Source organism: Jaculus jaculus, chromosome 14 (genome assembly GCF_020740685.1).
Source record: "Jaculus jaculus isolate mJacJac1 chromosome 14, mJacJac1.mat.Y.cur, whole genome shotgun sequence".
NCBI classification, from domain to species: Eukaryota; Metazoa; Chordata; class Mammalia; order Rodentia; family Dipodidae; genus Jaculus; species Jaculus jaculus.
The window spans coordinates 3,270,128-3,288,953 of NC_059115.1; the positions used below are offsets into that span (position 1 = coordinate 3,270,128).

General features: G+C 49.2%; 1 pseudogene; it reads left to right on the forward strand.

Annotated features, from left to right (window-relative positions):
* The first annotated feature begins 2,898 nt into the window (after positions 1-2,898).
* LOC123454789 lies at positions 2,899-10,959 on the forward strand (annotated as a pseudogene).
* Positions 10,960-18,826: the final 7,867 nt, after the last annotated feature.

The following is an 18,826-nucleotide window of genomic DNA, read 5'->3' on the forward strand; positions in this document are numbered from 1 at the left end:
TGTGTGTGGGGGGGGGGCACTGGAGAAATGGCTTAGCAGTTACAGCATTGGCCTGCAAAGCCTAAGGACCTGGGTTTCATTCCCCACGACCCATGTAAGCCAAATGCACAAGGGGGCACATGTGTCTGGAGTTCGTATGTAGTGGCTAGAGGCCCTGGCGTGCCCATTCTCTCTTCCTCTCTATCTGTCTCTTTCTCTCTCATAACTAACTAACTAACTAAATAAATAATTTTTTAAAAAAGCAAGGTGGGGGCTGGGGAGATGGCTCAGTGGTTAAGACACTTGCCTGTAAAGCCTGAGGAACAGGGTTCGATTCCTCAGTACCTCCATAAAGTCATTTGCACGAGGTGGCTCATGTGTCTGGAGTTTGTTTGCAGTGCTTAGAGGCCCAGGTGCCTCTAACTAGGTAATATGGAATCCAGGGGTGGTGGCACACACCTTTAATCCCAGCACTCAGGAGGCAAAGCTAGGAGATTGTCATGGGTTTGAGGTCAGCCAGGGACTACAGAGTAAGTTCCAGGTCAGCCTGAACTAGAGTGAGACGTTACCTTGAAAATAAACAAACAAACAAAAAGTAAGACAGGGGCTGGAGAGATGGCTTAGAGGTTAAGCGCTTGCCTGTGAAGCCTCTGGACCCTGGTTCAAGGCTCGGTTCCCCAGGACCCACGTTAGCCAGATGCATAAGGGGGCACACGCATCTGGAGTGTGTTTGCAGTGGCTGGAGGCCCTGGTGTGCCCGTTCTCTCTCTCTGCCTCGTTCTCTGTCGCTCTCAAATGAATAAATGAAATTGAACAAAAAAAATTTTTTTTAAGTAGGATGGAACCCTACCTCTAAAAACTAATAAATAAATAGGATGGAAGGTAACTGAGGAACACACCAGTGCCTACCTCTGGCCTCCACACACACGTATACACGTACCCATGCACGCACACACACACATATGCAAGCATGAGAAACAGATGTCCCTGCGGAGGAGCAAGTCCAGAGGGAATTCCCTGCAAAGGAAGTCATTGACTACATAGTGAATTCCAAGTCAGCCTGAGCTACTGTGAGACCCTACCTCGGAAAACTGGGGAAAAAAATTATTTATATATGCATGTGCAAATGTGTGTGCGTGTGTGCTGTGGCACACGTGGAGGTCAGAGGACAACTTTCAGGTCATCTTCATGGCTTCATTTGAAGCAGGGTTTCTCTGGATCTTTCTTTCTCTCCTATTTTAAATATTTTATTTATGTGAGAGAAAAACGTAGATAGAATGAGCACGCCAAAGCCTCCTGCTACTGCAAATGAACTCCAGATGCACGAGCCACTTTGTGCAGCTGGCTTTATTTGGGGACTGGGGAATGGAACCCGGGCTGGTAGACTCTGTAGGCAAGCGCCTTCACCAGTGAGCTATTTCTCCAGCCTCCCCAGCCCCCTCCCCCTCCAGCCTTTCTGTTTTGAGGACAGGTCTCACTCTAGCTCAGGCTGAGCTGGAGCCCATTCTGTAGTCCCAGGCTGGCCTGGAATGGACTCTCTAACTCTGGGTGGTCCTCCTACCTCTGCCTCCCAAGTGCTGGGAGTAAAGGCGTGCACCCCACCAAGCCCAGTTTCAGGCGCGCCAGGGCCTGCAGCCACTGCAAATGAACTCCAGACACGTGCACGCCCTTGTGCATCTGGCTTTTGTGGGTCCTGGGGAATAGAACTGGGATCCTCACTAAGCCACCCCTCTAGCCCTATTTTATTTTATTTTATTTTATTTTATTTTATTTTATTTTATTTTATTTTATTTTATTTTATTTTATTTTATTTTATTTATTTCTTAGCTGAGCTGACTGAGAGCTCACAGGAAATCCTCCTGTCTTCTCCACCCATCTTGTCAGCAAGCTGGAATGACAGAAGCCAGCCATGGTTTGGGCAGTGAGTGCTTTTTCCACTGGGCCATCTCCCCAGCTCACAATGACAAGAGTTAAAACCGTTAGGAAGGTTCGTGAGTTCAAGCGTGCTTTCTCAGCAAGTGCACAACAGCATCAACTTTGCGACACAGGGATCTTGCCCCTCGACACTGCTGGTACACCGCATTTAGGATTAGCATGAATGCCTCAGGAGCTGCAGGAAACACGAAGCCATAACAAGTAGAGCCTTGCCAGGACAGCCCAGAGGTGGCTAGAATTGAACCCATACTGCCCCTGCTGACAGAAGTGTGTAAGTGCATCTGTAGAGAAAGGGAAATCTGTACAAAGAAGTGTTCTCTCAAGTTTTCTTTCCCTCCCTCCCTCCCTCCCTCCCTCCCTCCCTCCCTCTTTCCTCCCTCCCTCCCTCCTGCTCCCTCCCTCCCTCCCTCCCTCCCTCCCTCCCTCCCTCCCTCCCTCCCTCCCTCCCTCCCTCCCTCTTTCTTTCTTTCTTTCTTTCTTTCTTTCTTTCTTTCTTTCTTTCTTTCTTTCTTTCTTTCTTTCCGGGTTTTCCAAGGTAACGTCTTGCTCTAGCCCAGGCTGACCTGGAAGTCACTCTGTAGTCCCAGGCTGGCCTTGAACTCAGGGCAATCCCCCTACCTCCCCCTCCCGAGTACTGGGATTAAAGGTGTGCACCACCATGCCCTGGCTTCTCTTAGGATTTCTTATCGGGCTGGAAGGATGGTTTAGCGGTTAAGGAGTTTGCCTGCAAAGCCAAAGGACCCAGGTTCAATTCCCCAGGATCCACGTAAGCCAAATGCACAAGGGGGTGCATGTGTCTGGAGTTCATTTACAGTGGCTGGAGGCCCTGGGGTACCCATTCTCTCTCTCTCCCTCTTTCTCTGTCAAATAAATAAAATAAATATATTTTTTTTAAGTTTCAAAAAAACACAAAAGATTTCTTATCCATCATCTTGCTCTAGTCTCTTAGGTCTCTGCCTTTCCCTGGAAAAGGAAGAGGGAAAAATGACCAAATTCCAGGTGAGTTGCATCTTGTTTCTGTTATTGACATGTTACCTCATTTCTCAGAGTGGTCATCCCCCCCTCCCCAGCCTTAGCCGAATGTAAACAGTGACAACTGTAAGGTTTGGGAGTGACGGAGACCACTCTGAGGCAAAGATGATGGAAGCTTTTATTTGGGAAAAACATGAACTGCCAGGACTGACTCTCAAGAGCGGAGCACAGCCAACCTGAGATTCCAGACAGTGCGCTTTATAGGGCTCTTCAGTTGGGGGAAGGTGAGGAAGGGAAAAGAATTTAACAAAAGGTTTCTTGGGCTGGAGAGATGGTTTAGCGGTTAAGGTGTTTGCCTGTGAAGCCAAAGGATCCTGGTTCGATTCCGCAGCCCCCACGTAAGCCAGATACACAAAGTGGTGCATGCGCCTGGAGTTCGTTTATAGTGGCTGGAGGTCCTGGCATACCCATTCTCTCTCTCTCTCTCTCTCTCTCTCTCTGCCTCTTTCTCTCTCAAATAAATAAAATAATTTTTTTTTTTTTTGGTTTTTCGAGGTAGGATCTCACTCTGGTCCAGGCTGACCTGGAATTAACTCTGTCATCTCAGGGTGGCCTTGAACTCATGGCAATCCTCCTACCTCTGCCTCCAGAGTGCTGGGATTAAAGGCGTGTGCCACCACGCCCGGCTCAAAATAAATATTTTTTTCTAAAGTTTCTTTAGAGGAGATCTAAGATAGCCAGGGTGTGACACCAGAACAGTGACCAGTGACTTACAAGACAGGGGGCCAGGAAACCATGACCTGGGGGGCATTGTTAGGCAAGATAGGGATAAAGGCTGGGTGGTTTCCTGAGGAATGTGGATAACCCACTTCCTTGTGTTTGCTGTCCTTGGTGACTCCATTTTGGAAGCCTGCCCCAACCTAGCAGTGACAGGCATCTGATACCCTAGCTCGTTACATTCTAGCTCCTTGCCATTACAGTTCCATCCCCGAGAGATGTGGTAATAATGATGGCTGACGTCCCGCGGCTCGCTGTGTGCCAGGTGCCGCTCCTAAACGCCTGCCACATACATGCAGCCATGCATTCCATGACTGGCAAGGGGGAAGGAAACATGTCCGAGGTCACACACTGCCACATAGGAGCGTGCAGAGGTAAATGCAGGCCAGCTGGCCCCAGAGCTCTTCCCATAACCGTAGTGACATACACCACAGCCCCCAGAACGTGGCCTCGGGGGATGCAGAGCATGCCTTGATTTTTCGGGTTGTTTTTATTTTTCCTTTTTAATTTTTTTTTTTTTGTTTTTTGTTTTTCAAGGTAGGGTCTCACTCTAACTCAGGCTGACCTGGAACTCACTATGTAGTCTCAAGGTGACCTTTTTTTATATATTTTATTATTTATTTGCAAGCAGAGAAAGAGAGAGAGAATGGGCGCGCCAGGACCTCTAGCCGTTGCAAACGAACTCCAGATGCACGCACCACCTAGTGCGTCTGGCTTTACGAGGAAAGGGTACTAGGGAGTCAAACTCAGGTCGTTAGGCTTTGCAGGCAAACACCTTAACCACTGCCACTGAGCCATCTCTCCAGACCTCTTTCTTTCTCTCTCTCTCTTTTTTGAGGTAGTCTCAGTGTAGCCCAGGCTGACTTTGAACTCACTCAGTAGTCCCATGCTGGCCTTGAATTCACAACAGTCCTCCTCCTACTGCCTCTCAAGGGCTGAGATTAAAGGCCTGGGCCACCCTGCCTGGCCAAGAACACACTTGATCAGTAAAATTAAGTGCCGGATTTAAGCTTGGCAAGTTTAGTAAGAGCTGCGTACGTGTAAAAGAGCCAGCATGGGGATGCACGCCTCACCCCAGCACTCAGGAGGCAGAGGTAGGAGGATCACCATGAGTTCAAGGCTACCCTGAGACTACATAGTGAATTACGAGTCAGCCTGGGCTAGACTGCGAGACCCTACCTCCAAAAACAAAACAAAACAAAAAAATAAATAAGATGAGGAGCAAGTAAGTAGGCAAGTGTGGAGGAAGATGCCCAACACGAGCCTTTGGGCTCCACGTGCATGTGTGCACACGCGCATACGCACACACGTGTACACACACGACATGCCAGGCAAGACCACCAGGAAGGAAGGGAAGCAGAGGTGGTAGCTGCTTCAGGCTGAGCCACTGTGGGGTACACCTTCCCACCCCTCATACCTTGACAGCCTCGGCGCGGCCCACCTGCCACGAACAGTCTGTGCCGCTCGGGGTCGCAGGATGCGGTGACGTTCAGGGACGTGGCTGTGGCTTCAGCCAGGAGGAGCTGGGGCTGCTGGACTCCGCCCAGAGGAAGCTTCACCGAGACATGATGCTGGAGAACTTCGGGATCCTGCTGTCAGTGGGTGAGGACCGGGCCTGCATCACACTCCTGCCGTGACCCTGGGACTCCTGACGTCATTCCCTGAGCTCTGACGGGCCCCCTCGTCCCTGTGCAGCAGATAGGTTTCCAACAGCAATCTGCAGGCAAAAGGCCATCTTTTTTTAGCTCTAAATGGGCAAACTGGGGTCTTTCTCTATTCATATGACACAAAACCAGTTTAGCATATTCCTCTGGCTTTTTGTTCCAAGGGTAGCAGTCACCACTTATGAACTTGATTCTTTTAATATTTTATTTTTATTTATTTGAGAGAGAGAGAATGGGTGCACCAGGGCCTCCAGCCACTGCAAATGAACTCCAGATACATGCGCCACCTTGTGCATCTGGCTTATGTGGGTTCTGGGGAATTCAACCTTTGTTCCTTGGCTTCACAGGCAGATGCCTTAACTACTAAGCATTCTCTCCAGCCCATGAACTTGATTCTTGAGAATTATGGTTTTAAATATTTTGTTTTTATTTATTTGAGAGAGAGTGAGAGGGGAAGAGAGAGAGAGAGAATGGGTGCACCAGGGCCTCTAGCCTCTGCAAACAAACTCCAGATGCATGCACCACCTTGTGCATCCAGCTTACATGGGTCCTGGGGAACTCAGCCTGGGTCCTTTGGCTTTGCAGGCAAGCTTAACCACTAAGCCATCTCTCCAACCCAGTGAGAAGTATTTTTTGTCTCTTTTATTATATACACATTATATAGCTATATTTTATATGCTATACATTATATATTTATACGTATAACCTATATATGTGGTGTGTGTGTGTACAGATGTGTGCACCCCGTGTGTTCATATGGAGGCCACAGGAGAACATCCTCCTCTGTCACTCTTGCCCAATTTTTCCTTGAGGCCATCCGTCACTGAACCTGGAGCTGCTTTTTTTTTTTCAGACAGGCTGACCAGGAAACCTCAGGGATTGGTCTGTCTGTACCTGGCTCAAGACAAGGGTGTCAGGTGTGCATGGCCACACCTGGCTCTTTTTTGCAGGGGGGGTGGAGGTAGGGTCTTGCTCTAGCTCACGCTGACCTGGAATTCACTATGTACTCTGAGGGTGGCCTCAAACTCATGGTGATCCTCCTACCTCTGCCTCCCAAGTACTGGGACTAAAGAAGTGCACTGCCACGTACAGCCCGCTCTTTTTTTTTTTTTTTAATCTGGTTTGGGCAAAGTGGATATCATCAAACTTAAATCTTAAATCTTTTGTTTTCCTTGCCTTTTTTTTTTTGCTTCTAGCACACCAACCCTTCAAGCCAGACCTGATAGCCCAGATGGAAAGAGAAGAAAAGCTCTGGATGGCTGAACAGACAGAATCCCTAAGTGATGGGTGTTCAGGTGAGAGTTAATTGTGTCATAGGTATATAGCAGCCAGAGAGCCCTATCTAGAACCCAAGGCAGGACAAGCCAGTCCTTGGTCTTACTCCCTGTTGCCTTCCCTTTCATAAATAGCCGTTAAAACACCAAGAGAGCCAGGCGTGGTGGCGCACGCCTTTAATCCCAGCACTCGGGAGGCAGAGGTAGGAGGATCGCCATGAGTTTGAGGCCACCCTGAGACTACATAGTGAATTCCAGGTCAGCCTGGGCTAGAGTGAGACCCTACCTCAAAAACACACACACAAAAAAAGGGGCTGGAGGATCGGAATCAATAAACCTCGTGCGGTTTGCATTGAGAGCGTCCTGCAAAGAGAGAGAGAATGGGTTCACAAGGGCCTTCAGCCACTGCAAATGAACTCCAGACACATGTGCCATCTTTGGCATCTGGCTTACTTGGGTCCTCAGGAATCCAACCTGGGTCTTTTGGCTTTGCAGGCAAGTGCCTTAACCACTAAGCCATCTCTCCAGCCCATATATATGACTTTTTTTTTTAATTAAAAGGAAGTTGAGTGTGGTGGTGCACACCTTCAATCCCAGCACTTAGGAGGCAGAGATACAAAAATCACCATGAGTTCTGAGTTCAAGGCCAGCCTGAGACTACAGAATGAGGTCCAGGGCAGGCTGCACTAGAGCGAGACCCTATCTCAAAAAAAAAAAAAAAAAAAAAAAAAGATTCCTGGGGAAGTGCTCACTGGACCACCAGGAAAATGTACCAGCTGGGAACAGAAGGCAGCAAGAACCAAGGAGATTAACCACCCCTCGCACATCAGCCAGGGCCCTGGTGAAAGGACAGAGGGACTGGCAAGATGACAAGAGGGTCACTTCTACGGTGATCCTGACCACCTGCACCAGGGTGAGGGAAACAGACACTGAGGACACTCGAAACCATCAAAGCAGAAATCTAGAAATCTAGCCGCTGAGAGTTCAATACTAAAGTAGACTTACACCATAACCCATGCAAGGGATTTTGCAGAAGAGGAGGCAGAAGGATTGCAAGAGCCTCCAAGTGGGAGGGAGTATCCAGAGGCACTGCCCCCTCCAGCAATGACTGACGGCTGCTCTCACAGTCCACAGCCCCGTGGTGGACACCAGCAATCCCACTAAGGAGGGCCCTCAGTGGAGTGGGGGCAGGGAGGAGGGGAATGATGGTACCAACACATGATGTGTCCATACAAAGTTTCTACTTAATTAAAAAAAAAAATTAAAAGGAAAAAAAAAAAAAAAAAAAGGGGCTGGAGGTATGTCTTAGCAGTTAAGGTGTTTGCCTGCAAAACCAAAGGACCCAGGTTCAATTCCCCAGGACCCACATTAGCCAGATGCACAAGGGGCACACACATGTGGAGTTCGTTTGCAGTGGCTGAAGGCCCTGGCACGCCCATATTCTCTCAATCTTTCTCTCCCTCCCTCTCCCCCTCCCTCTCCTCTCCTCTCCCTCCTCCTTCTCCCTCCTCCTCTCCTCTCCCTCCCTCTCCTCTCCTCTCCTCTTCTCTCCCTCCTCCTCACCTCTCCCTCCTCCTTACCTCTTCCTCCTCCTCTCCTCTCCTCCGCTCCTGTCCTCTCCTCTTCTCTCCTCTCCCTCCCTCCCTCTCCTCTCCCTCCCTCCCTCCCTCTCTCTCAAGTAAACAAGTAAATAAATAGTTTTTTTAAAAAGTAGTAGTGACATGAATCTGCCTCTGGTCCATTTCAGTTTCATGCTCTGGCCTGCATGCAAATACTGAAATCTCAGAGTGAAGTAGTCAGGTGTGCACCTGCCCTGCCCCAATCCTTTTTTTTTCCTAAATTTTTAATTTTTATTTATTTATTTGACAGAGAGAGAGAGAGAGAGAGAGAGAGAGAGAAGAAAAGAGGTAGGTAGAGAGAGAATGGGCACACCAGGTTCCTCCAGCCTTGGCCAACAAACCCAGATGCATGCGCCACCTAGTGCATCTGGCTTATGTGGGTATTGGGGAATTGAACCTGGGTCCTTTGGCTTTTCAAGCAAGTGTTTTAATGGATAAGTCATCTCTCCAGCCCTGCCTTAAGGCTTTTTACCCTCACAGGAAATCAGGATGAGCATAACATGGAGAATGTCCCAGACATGAGACTGAGGTCCATGTGTCCCCAAGCATTCCCTCTGTCCAGGTATCAGGACCCCACGAAACACTGTCAGGGGAAAAACATTCCCTTGGAACACCAACGTGAGCCTCCCGCGACAGATCTTGGCGGCAGCACCAATTCAGATTTCTGAAGATGGGAACTTCGTAGCGCCCGCCGCCGTCGACAGTGGCTGCAGTGACCTGGGAAATCAAGAGCTCCCCTGTCCTGGAGAACCCAGCAGTCTCGGAGGTAGACAAACCACACAGAGTCGCGTAACTGCCCGGGCCAGTGTCAGCAGATTTCCACGGAAAATAAATTCTGCAGACGTGACAGCGTCAGTCGGGTCTCACGCCCCGGTGACAATGTATGAGATTACACAGAAATGGGAAAAGCTGTGACTTCCTGCACTGCAGAGAAGAGGCCACAAAGTCTGGGTTGCTTAATGGGGACTTGAGGGAGCCCTGCCCGCGCGGCTCAGCTGCAGCTTTCGCTCAGGGTGCTCGGGAGAGCCACGCAAGTGTCCAGAGCTCACCGCTTCAGTCCCAGCAGGACAGACCATGCCCACGTGGTGACCTCTCCACCCACTGTCTCCGTCCCCCCCCCCCCCACCCGGAGAGAGGCCCCGGACAAGCGGCGCGGTAACCGCGCCCTAGGCCGTCCTGTGGTCTTGGGGCTCCGCCCTGGGACACGGCTTCATACCTTCGAAGAGGGAGGGATTGATTTGCACCGGGGTCCGAACGGGGTCCAGTTGCTCAGAACGCAAGCGCAGAGAGTGGGAAGGGTCTCCCTGGCCCTTCAGATGTTCACACTCAACGCAGCGCCCCCACGGCAGAGAGTCCCTGTCACCCCGAGGACCGCCCTAAGGACGTCAGGCTGCACCCCCAGCCCCCGGGCTTTCAGATGGTGCATGCCAGGGGGCAACAGCCTGATGAGCGACCATGCAGTAGTGACAGCCTCCGTCAGGATTCCCGCGCTCAAGGCCTTGCGAAGAGTCAGGAGACAGCTGGAAGCAGGATGCATGCCCCGGAGATGCCCAGGGGGCCCTGGGCGGGCAGAAGCCGCACCGATGCGGCACGTGCGGCAAGGGCTGCAGCCTCGGATCGGTTCTCAGCGCCCAGCAGCGGGTTCACACTGGGGAGAAGCCTTCCGATGCCAGGCGTGCAGCAAGGGCTTCAGCCACAGCTCCCACCTGCAAGCCCACCAGCGAGTTCACACCGGGAAGAAGCCTTCCAATGCGAGGCGTGCGGCAAGGGCTTCAGCCACAGCTCCCACCTGCAAGCCCACCAGCGAGTTCACACCGGGAAGAAGCCTTCCAATGCGAGGCGTGCGGCAAGGGCTTCAGCCCCAGCTCCCACCTGCAAGGTCACCGGCGGGTTCACATCTGGGAGAAGCCGTACAGGTAGGTGTGAGGCATGCGGCAAAGGCTTCAGCCGCAGCTCCCACCTGCAAGCCCAGCAGTGAGTTCACACCGGGGAGAAGCCATACAGGTGCGAGACGTGTGGCAAGGGCTTCAGCCCCAGCTCCCACCTGCAAGCCCACCAGCGAGTTCACACCGGGAAGAAGCCTTCCAATGCAAGGCGTGCGGCAAGGGCTTCAGCCCCAGCTCCCACCTGCAAGGTCACCGGCGGGTTCACATCTGGGAGAAGCCGTACAGGTAGGTGTGAGGCATGCGGCAAAGGCTTCAGCCGCAGCTCCCACCTGCAAGCCCAGCAGCGAGTTCACACCGGGGAGAAGCCATACAGGTGCAAGACGTGTGGCAAGGGCTTCAGCCACAGCTCCCACCTGCAAGCCCACCAGCGAGTTCACACCGGGAAGAAGCCTTCCAATGCGAGGCGTGCAGCAAGGGCTTCAGCCACAGCTCCCACCTGCAAGCCCAGCAGCGAGTTCACACTGGGAAGAAGCCTTCCAATGCGAGGCGTGCGGCAAGGGCTTCAGCCCCAGCTCCCACTTGCAAGGTCACCGGCGGGTTCACACCGGGGAGAAGCCGTACAGGTGCGAGGCGTGCGGCAAGGGCTTCATCCAGAGATCCAACCTGCAGGCCCACCCGGGGGCGGCACACGGGCGACGCGCGCGGGAAGGGATTCCGGTGGAGCTCGGGCCTGCGCATCCACCAGCGAGTCCACGGCGGGGCTGCGCGTCCCGTGGAGGAGAGGAGGACCCCCCACCCCCACCCCCGGCGTGAAGGACCCTCAGAGACGCTGCACAGAAACGGAGGACCGTGAAATGGTGTCCGCGTTGGTTTTGAAGTTCTCATGCAGGAGCTGAAAATGTCCAGTTATTAGCGTTCTTTCAGTAGGTGTTGCAGTCCGGTTCGCATTGCTGGTAGAAATCACCCAACCAAGAGCAGCTTGTGGGAAAAAGAGGTTTATTTTGGCTTACAGGCTCGAGGGGAAGCTCCACCATGGCAGGGGAAAATGATGGCATGAGCAGAAGGTGGACATCACCCCCTGGCCAACATAAGGTGGACCACAGCAACAGGAGGGTGTGCCAAACACTGGCATGGGGAAACTGGCTATAAAGCCCATAAGCCCGCCCCCAACAATACACTCCCTCCAGGAGGCATTAATTCCCAAATATCCATCAGCTGGGAACCTAGCATTCAGAACACCTAAGTTTATGGGGTACACCTGAATCAAACCACCACAGTAGGGAAAATATATTCTTTTTTTTTTTTTTGGTTTTTCGAGGTAGGGTCTCACTCTGGTCCAGGCTGACCTGGAATTAACTCTGTCATCTCAGGGTGGCCTTGAACTCATGGCAATCCTCCTACCTCTGCCTCCCGAGTGCTGGGATTAAAGGCATGCGCCACCACGCCCGGCTACAGGGAAAATATATATATATATGTTTCAATAAAGACAGTATTTGTACCCAACCTCATCATTGATGTTGGCTAGGAAACCATGCACCAGAGAGTTCTAATGACAGATCTGTCCAAACGTCAGCAAGCCACTGTATAGGATCCAGGGATTAAAACCATGAGTGCACGCCTTTTAATTCCAGCACTCGGGAGGCAGAGGTTGCAGGATGGCTGAGAGCTCGAGACCGCCCTGAGTCTACAGAGTGAGTTCCAGGTCAGCCTAGACCAGAGTGAGACCCTACCTTGAAAAATAAATATATGAATGTGGTGGGCAGGAATTCCATCCCAGTACAACCATGAACATTCCTAGCTCCATGCCCACTAGAATATAAGCTTGGTAACAGAAGGGACTTTGTTTCTTGCTAAGCCTACAAAACTGACATTTCATAACCCCAAATAGTAGGTCAGTGCTTTTTGCTACTTGAGTAAAATCATGTAAATGTATCATATATTTGAATTTTTTTTTTTTTTTTTTACTTGAGAGAGAGAGATGGAGAGAGAATGGGCACATCAGGGCTTCGAGCCACTACAAACGAACTCTAGACACATGTGCCACTTTGTGCAGCTGGCTTACATGGGTCCTGGGGAATCGAACCTGGGACCTTAAGCTTCTCAGGCAAGTGCCTTAACTGTTAAGCCATCTCTCCAGCCCATATTTGAATATTTTATTAAGCTTATTTCAAAACGGGGGAGGAATCCTACTCATAATTTTAGTATCACTGCAAGTAAATAAATGTTATTTGGAATGTATAACTTCAATAATTCCATGCAAAATAACTTCAGTTTGGTTGTGACCTTGCTGAGATTGGTTCCTATCCTTTGTCCTGTCTTAAGCAGGGAAGGGCTGAATTTCTTAAAGATTCTGTCTCTTTCTCTGTAATACACTATTAAGTTTGTGCAAGTATATGAGCACTTTATTTTTACTTATTTATTTATTTTTGAGGTGGGGTCTCCCTCTAGCCCATGCTGACCTAGAATTCACTACGTAGTCTCAGACCAGCATTGAACTCAGCGATCCTCCTTCCTCTGCCTCCTGAGTTGCTGGAATTAAAGGCGTGCACCACCACACAGGGCTTTTTTTTTTTTTTTTGAGGTAGGGTCTCACTTTAGCCCAGGCTGACCTGGATTTCACTACATAGTTTCATGCTGGCCTCAAACTCATGGCTATCATTCTACCTTTCCCTCCCAGAGTGCTATATGAGCACTTTATTTATTTATTTATTTTTTTGTTTTGTTTTTCAAGGCAGGGTCCCGCTCTAGCCCAAGCTGACGTGGAACTCACTATGTGGTCTCAGGGTGGCCTCGAACTCATGGCGATCCTCCCACCTCTGCCTTCCGAGTGCTGGGATTAAAGGCGTGCGCCATCACGCCCAGCTATATGAACACTTTAAAGGACACTACAAGCTAAGCATGGTGGCGCACGCCTTTAATCCCAGCACTTGGGTGGCAGAGGTAGGAGAAATACCATGAACTTAAGGCCACCCTAAGAGTACATATTGAATTCTAGGTCAGCTTGGGATAGAGTAAAAAGTGTTTTTAGTTCACTGCAAACTGATAAACAATGTTTTTTAGTTAACTGGGTAAAAATGGAGTGCTGCATTTTACCTAACTGAATTTTCACTACTGCCTGTGCATTACACAGTTTTACCATAACATTTAGAAAGTATCTGAAGTGATTATTAATGACAAATGCTTTTTAATAAATGTCAGTTACAACACTTGTTACTTTTTATTTATTTATTTTGGTTTTTTGAGGTAGGGTCTCACTCTAGCCCAGGCTGACCTGAAATTCACTATGGAGTCTCAGGGTGGCCTTGAACTCGCAGTGATCCTCCTACCTCTGCCTCCCGAGTGCTGGGATTAAAGGCGTGTGCCACCACGCCTGGCCTATTTTTTTTTTTTTTAAGTTAAAAAGAATTTATTTTGGATCTTAGTTCATCATAGTTGTTGGCAGGTACGTGGTATGAATCAGATGTCCCCCGTAAGCTCATGTGTTTTGGATGTTTAGTCTCAGGTGCTAGTAATTTGGGAGGTGGAGCCTTGCTGGAGATGTGTTGTTGGGGGTGGGCCTTGGGGTACTGTAGCCAGCTCTCCCTTGCTAGAGTTCAGCTCACTCTCCTGCTGCTGATTTCACCTGCTGTGTAGAGGTGACGTCCAGCCTCAGCTCACGCCATATTTCTCCTTGCCATCATGACGACTCCCCTTGAGACTGTAAGCCAAAATAAAACCTTTCCTCCCATTAGCTGCTTTCAGTTGGGTGTTTTGTCTTCGCAACAAGAAAGAGCTACAACAGCAGGAATGTGAGCTGGCTGGCCACGTTGTACCTGCGGTCAGTAAACAGAGAGGTGAAGCCCTGTGCTCAGGTCACTTCTCTTTTAATTCAGTCCATGATGCCAGCTCATGAAATGGCACCACCCACATTTAAGGTAGGTCATCCCCCCTCAACCCAGTCTAGAAGTTCCCTACAGACATTGCCAGAGGTTTGTCTCCTAGGTGATTCTGGGTCCTGTCAAGTTGACAATCAATATGACCATCACAAACTATAAACTAGGTTCCCATCATATTGCAGACTCTGACAGTGTTTTCCGTCTACATTTTCTCATTTGCTGTACTGGGACTAAAACCCAGCACTTTGCACACATTAGGCAAGTGCTCTGCCACTGAGCTCTATCCAAGCCCCAGGAAGGTTTTTAGCTGCCTTGCATCTGACTGAATTTTGTGTCAGTTTAGTATCTACAACAGAATTCTCTGCATCCTCCTTCCTCTGTCCCCCAAGTGCTAGGATTACAGGTGTGTATCACCATGCCCAGCTAAGTAAATATTCTTCTCAGACTAATCTATTTTGAGAGTCCTTACATACATACCTTTTCGTTGTTGTAAGAAATAATCTCCATGAAGGTTTGAGGTTTACGTACTTCCTAGATTTTTTTTTTTTCTAAACCACTACATAAATATTGAAAGAGCATACCTCTGCCTCCCGAGTGCTGGGATTAAAGGCGTGTGCCACCACGCCTGGCCTATTTTCTTTTAATTCCTGGTTCCATTAAAGCCCATTTGATGGGAGCGAGTGCTGAGTGGAGCCTTGGTCTCCACACCTTCGCCGGCAGGGTCACTGTCAGCTCTGAAGGACGTGTTCTTTCTGACACTTCTCCCCCAACTGCCCACACACACAGGGAGAAGTAAAACCCGGCCTCCAGGATGCTGGTTCAAGAAACAGAAACCCAGGGCTGCTCATGCATCTCTGTAGTCCAGCTAGATCCCAGCTAGGAAGCTATCAGTTTTTTTTTTAATTTATATTTTTATTTATTTATTTGACAGAGAGTAAGAGGAAGAGAGAGAGAGAGAGAGATTGAATGGGCGTGCCAGGGCCTTCAGCCGCTGCAGACAAACTCCAGTTGCATGCGCCCTCTTGTGCATCTGGCTAACGTGGGTTGTGGAGAATTGAACCTAGGTCCTTTGGCTTTGCTGGCAAACGCCTTGCTGCTAAGCCATCCCAGAAGCTCTCAGTTTGAAGTAACAGAAAGTTCAGTCACTTAAACCAGTAGTAGTTCTTAGTTTACCTGAGTGATAAGATACAGATAAGACAAGACTTGGTTCTGGTCCAGGCAGGTGGCCTTCTACAATTCTGTGCTCATCTTGGGAGCGCACAGACTAAAACTGGAACAGGAGGCTGGTTGTGGCGATGCACGCCTTTAATTCCAGGCAGAGACGGGAGGGGCAGTGCTGTGAGTTCGAGGCCAGCCTGAGACTACATAGAGAATTCCAAGTCAGCCTGGACTAGAGCGAGATCCTACCTTAAAAAACAAGCAAACAACAACAAAAAAACAAAACAAGACCCAGGTTCGATTCCCCGAGACCCACATAAGCCAGATGTACAAGGTGGCGCATGTGTCTAGAGTTTGCTTGCAGTGGCTGGAGGCCCTGGCTCACATTTTCTCTCTCTCTTGCTCTCGCTCTCCCTTTCTCTCTGTCTCAAATAAAAATAAATTTAAATTTTTTTTTTTTAAATTTATTTATTTGAGAGTGACAGACACAGAGAGAAAGTCAGATAGAGGGAGAGAGAGAGAATGGGCACGCCAGGGCTTCCAGCCTCTGCAAACGAACTCCAGACGCGTGCGCCCCCTTGTGCATCTGGCTAACGTGGGACCTGGGGAACTGAGCCTCGAACCGGGGTCCTTAGGCTTCACAGGCAAGCGCTTAACCGCTAAGCCATCTCTCCAGCCCTTAAAATTTTTTTAAAAGACTAAAGCAAGGCAACACAGACATCTCTGGGATCTAACACAGCTGATCGTGGCGCAAGCAGCTCTAGTGAAAAAGCAGACACCGTGACTCAGCAGATGGAGAAGTTCAGCGGAGCCGGGCGTGGTGGCGCGCGCCTTTAATCCCAGCACTCAGGAGGCAGAGGTAGGAGGATGGCTGTGAGTTCGAGGTCATGTTGAGGCTACATAGTGAATTCCAGCCTGGACTACAGGGAAACCCTACCTCAAAAGAGAGAGAGAAAGAGAGAGAGAGAGAGAGAGAGAATTTTAGTGGAAATTAGTAGAGACAAAAGGGAATGCTAGAAGAGAAAATTTATCCTAAAGACCCCATTTGAACAAGAAGAGCAAAGACGATGCTCAACGTCTGTGAAGAAACTGTCATGGGACTTGAAAATAGGTCAGTAGGCTTTACCCAAACATAAGCTAAGTGTTGCAGCTCACAACTCTAACAACGGCCCTGGAGAGAGGGAAGAGAGAGCCCCAGAACCCCAAGGCCACCCTTGGCTTCATGGCAAGTTTGGGAACACCCTGGGCCGGATGAGACCCTGCCTCAAACAGACGAAATTACCACCACTCCAAACACAAAGGCAAAAACTGAAGAAACGAACAAACAAAAATCATGTAAGAATTGGACGACACCCCATGATCTAATACGTGCATACTCAAAACTCGGGACGGGAAGCAAAGACGGAACATGGGACATAAAACAGAACTTGAGATGACGTCTGAGAATATTGGAAGAAACGATTACAAGACCTCACCCACAGTCATTTCTCATGCAGTCTTAAACAGAACCAGGGCTGGAGAGATGGCTCAGTGGTTAAGGCGCTTGCCTGTGAAGCCTAAGGGCCCATGTTCAACTCTCCAGATCCCACTTAAGCCAGACACACAAAGGTGAGTCAAGTGCGAGGTCGCCCTTGCCCACTAGGTGGCGCAAGCATCTGGAGTTGCATTGCAGTGGCTGAGGCCCTGGCACAATAATTCTCTCCCCCCAAAAAAAGAAAAGAAAAGAAAGAATAAACAACTCAAGAGCTAAAAGGGGACAATGCTATGGAAACACTGCAGGCAGAAATGCAGAGATAAGAAAGTCAAGGGCTGGAGAGATGGCTCAGCGCTTAAGATGTTTGCCTGCAAAGCCAAAGGACCTAGATTCAACTCCCCAGTACCCATGTAAGCCAGATACACAAGGTGGCACATGCACCTGGAGTTCATTTGCAGAGGCTGGAAGACTTGACATGCCCATTCTCTCTATCTGTCTATTTGTCTCTCTGAAAGAAAGAAAAAAGGAAGGAAGGAAGGAAGAGAAAATCAAAAGCACATACCTTTAATCCAGGCAGAGGTAGGAGGATGGCTGTGAGTTCAAGGGCAGCCTGAGACTACACAGTAAATTCCAGATCAGCCTGGGCTAGAGTAAGACCCTGTCTCATAAAACCAAAAGAAGGGGCTGGAGAGATGGCTTAGCGGTTAAGGAGTTTGCCTGCAAAGCCAAAGGACCTTGGTTCGATTCTCCAGGACCCATGTAAGCCAGATGCACAAGGTGGCGCATGCTTCTGGAGTTCGTTTTCAGTGAATGGAGGCCCTAGTACCCCCCATTCTCTCTTGCTCACTCTCTTAAATAAATAAATAAAATTTAAAAAAGAAAAGAAAACCAACAGACTTCTTGGCAGAAACCATCCAAATAGAGGATGATGGGGTTGCATAATCCCGACAGATCTTTTTTTTTTTTTTTGTAATAATTCTAATTGGCTGGGCATGGTGGCACACACCTTTAATTCCAGCACTCAGGAGGCAGAGGTAAGAGGATTGCCGTGAGTTCAAGGCTACCCTGAGACTACCTTGTGAATTCCAAGTCAGCCTGGGCTAGAACAAGACACTACCTCAAAAAAATATAATAATAATTTTAATTATTTATTTACAAGCAGAGAGACAGAGAATGGACATGCCAGGGCTTCCAGGCACTGCAAACTAACTCCAGATACATGCGCCCCCTTGTGCATCTGGCTTTATGTGGGTAGTGGAGACTCAAACCTGGGTTCGTGGGTCCTGGGCAATGAAACCCAGGTTGTTAGGCTTTCCAGGCAACCACCTTAATCACTAAGCCATTTCTCTAGCTCTACTACAAATCTTTTTTTGTTGTTTGAATCCTCAGGACCCATGTAAGCCAGATTCACAAGGTGGTGCATGCACCTGGAGTTTGTTTGCAGTGGCTGGAGGACCTGGGACACCCATTCTGTCTGCCTCGTTCTCCCTCTCTCTTTCAAATAAATAAAATATTTGTAAAAACATTTTAAAATAGGGCTGAAGAGATGGCTCAGCAGCTAAGGCAATTGCTTGCAGAGCCTAAGGACCTGCGTTCAATTCCACAGTACCCATGTAAAGCCAGATGCACAAAATAGCACATGCATCTGAAGTCAATTTGCAGCAGCTGGGGGCCCTGGAGCACCCCGTCTTTCCTTCTCTCTCTCTGCTTGCAAATATATAAACAAATAGGGATGGAGAGATGGCTTAGCAGTTAAAGTACTTGCCTGTGGCAGCACATGGGTCTGGAGATCGATTGCAGTGGCTAGAGGCCCTGGCACACCAATTCTCTTTGACTTTCTCTCTCTCATAAAAATAAATAACCTCAAATAGGGTTTTTAATTTTTTTTTATTTACAAGCAGAGAATTGGCATGCCAGGACATCCAGCGGCTGCAATAGACTGCAAATAGACTCCTGAGGCATGAGCCACTTTATGCTTCTGGCTTTACGTGGGTTACTGGGAAATCACATGTGGGTCTTAGGCTTTTCTGGCAGGCATCTTAACTGCTGAGCCATCTCTCCAGCCCATGGTTGCTTAGTTCTAACATGTTATACCTTTTTCCATCTTACATGGGTCCTGAGGATTCAAACCTGGGTCCTTTGGCTTCACAGGCAAGGGCCTTAACCGCTAAGCCATCTCTCCAGACCTCTCTCTTACCCTCTCAAATAAATAA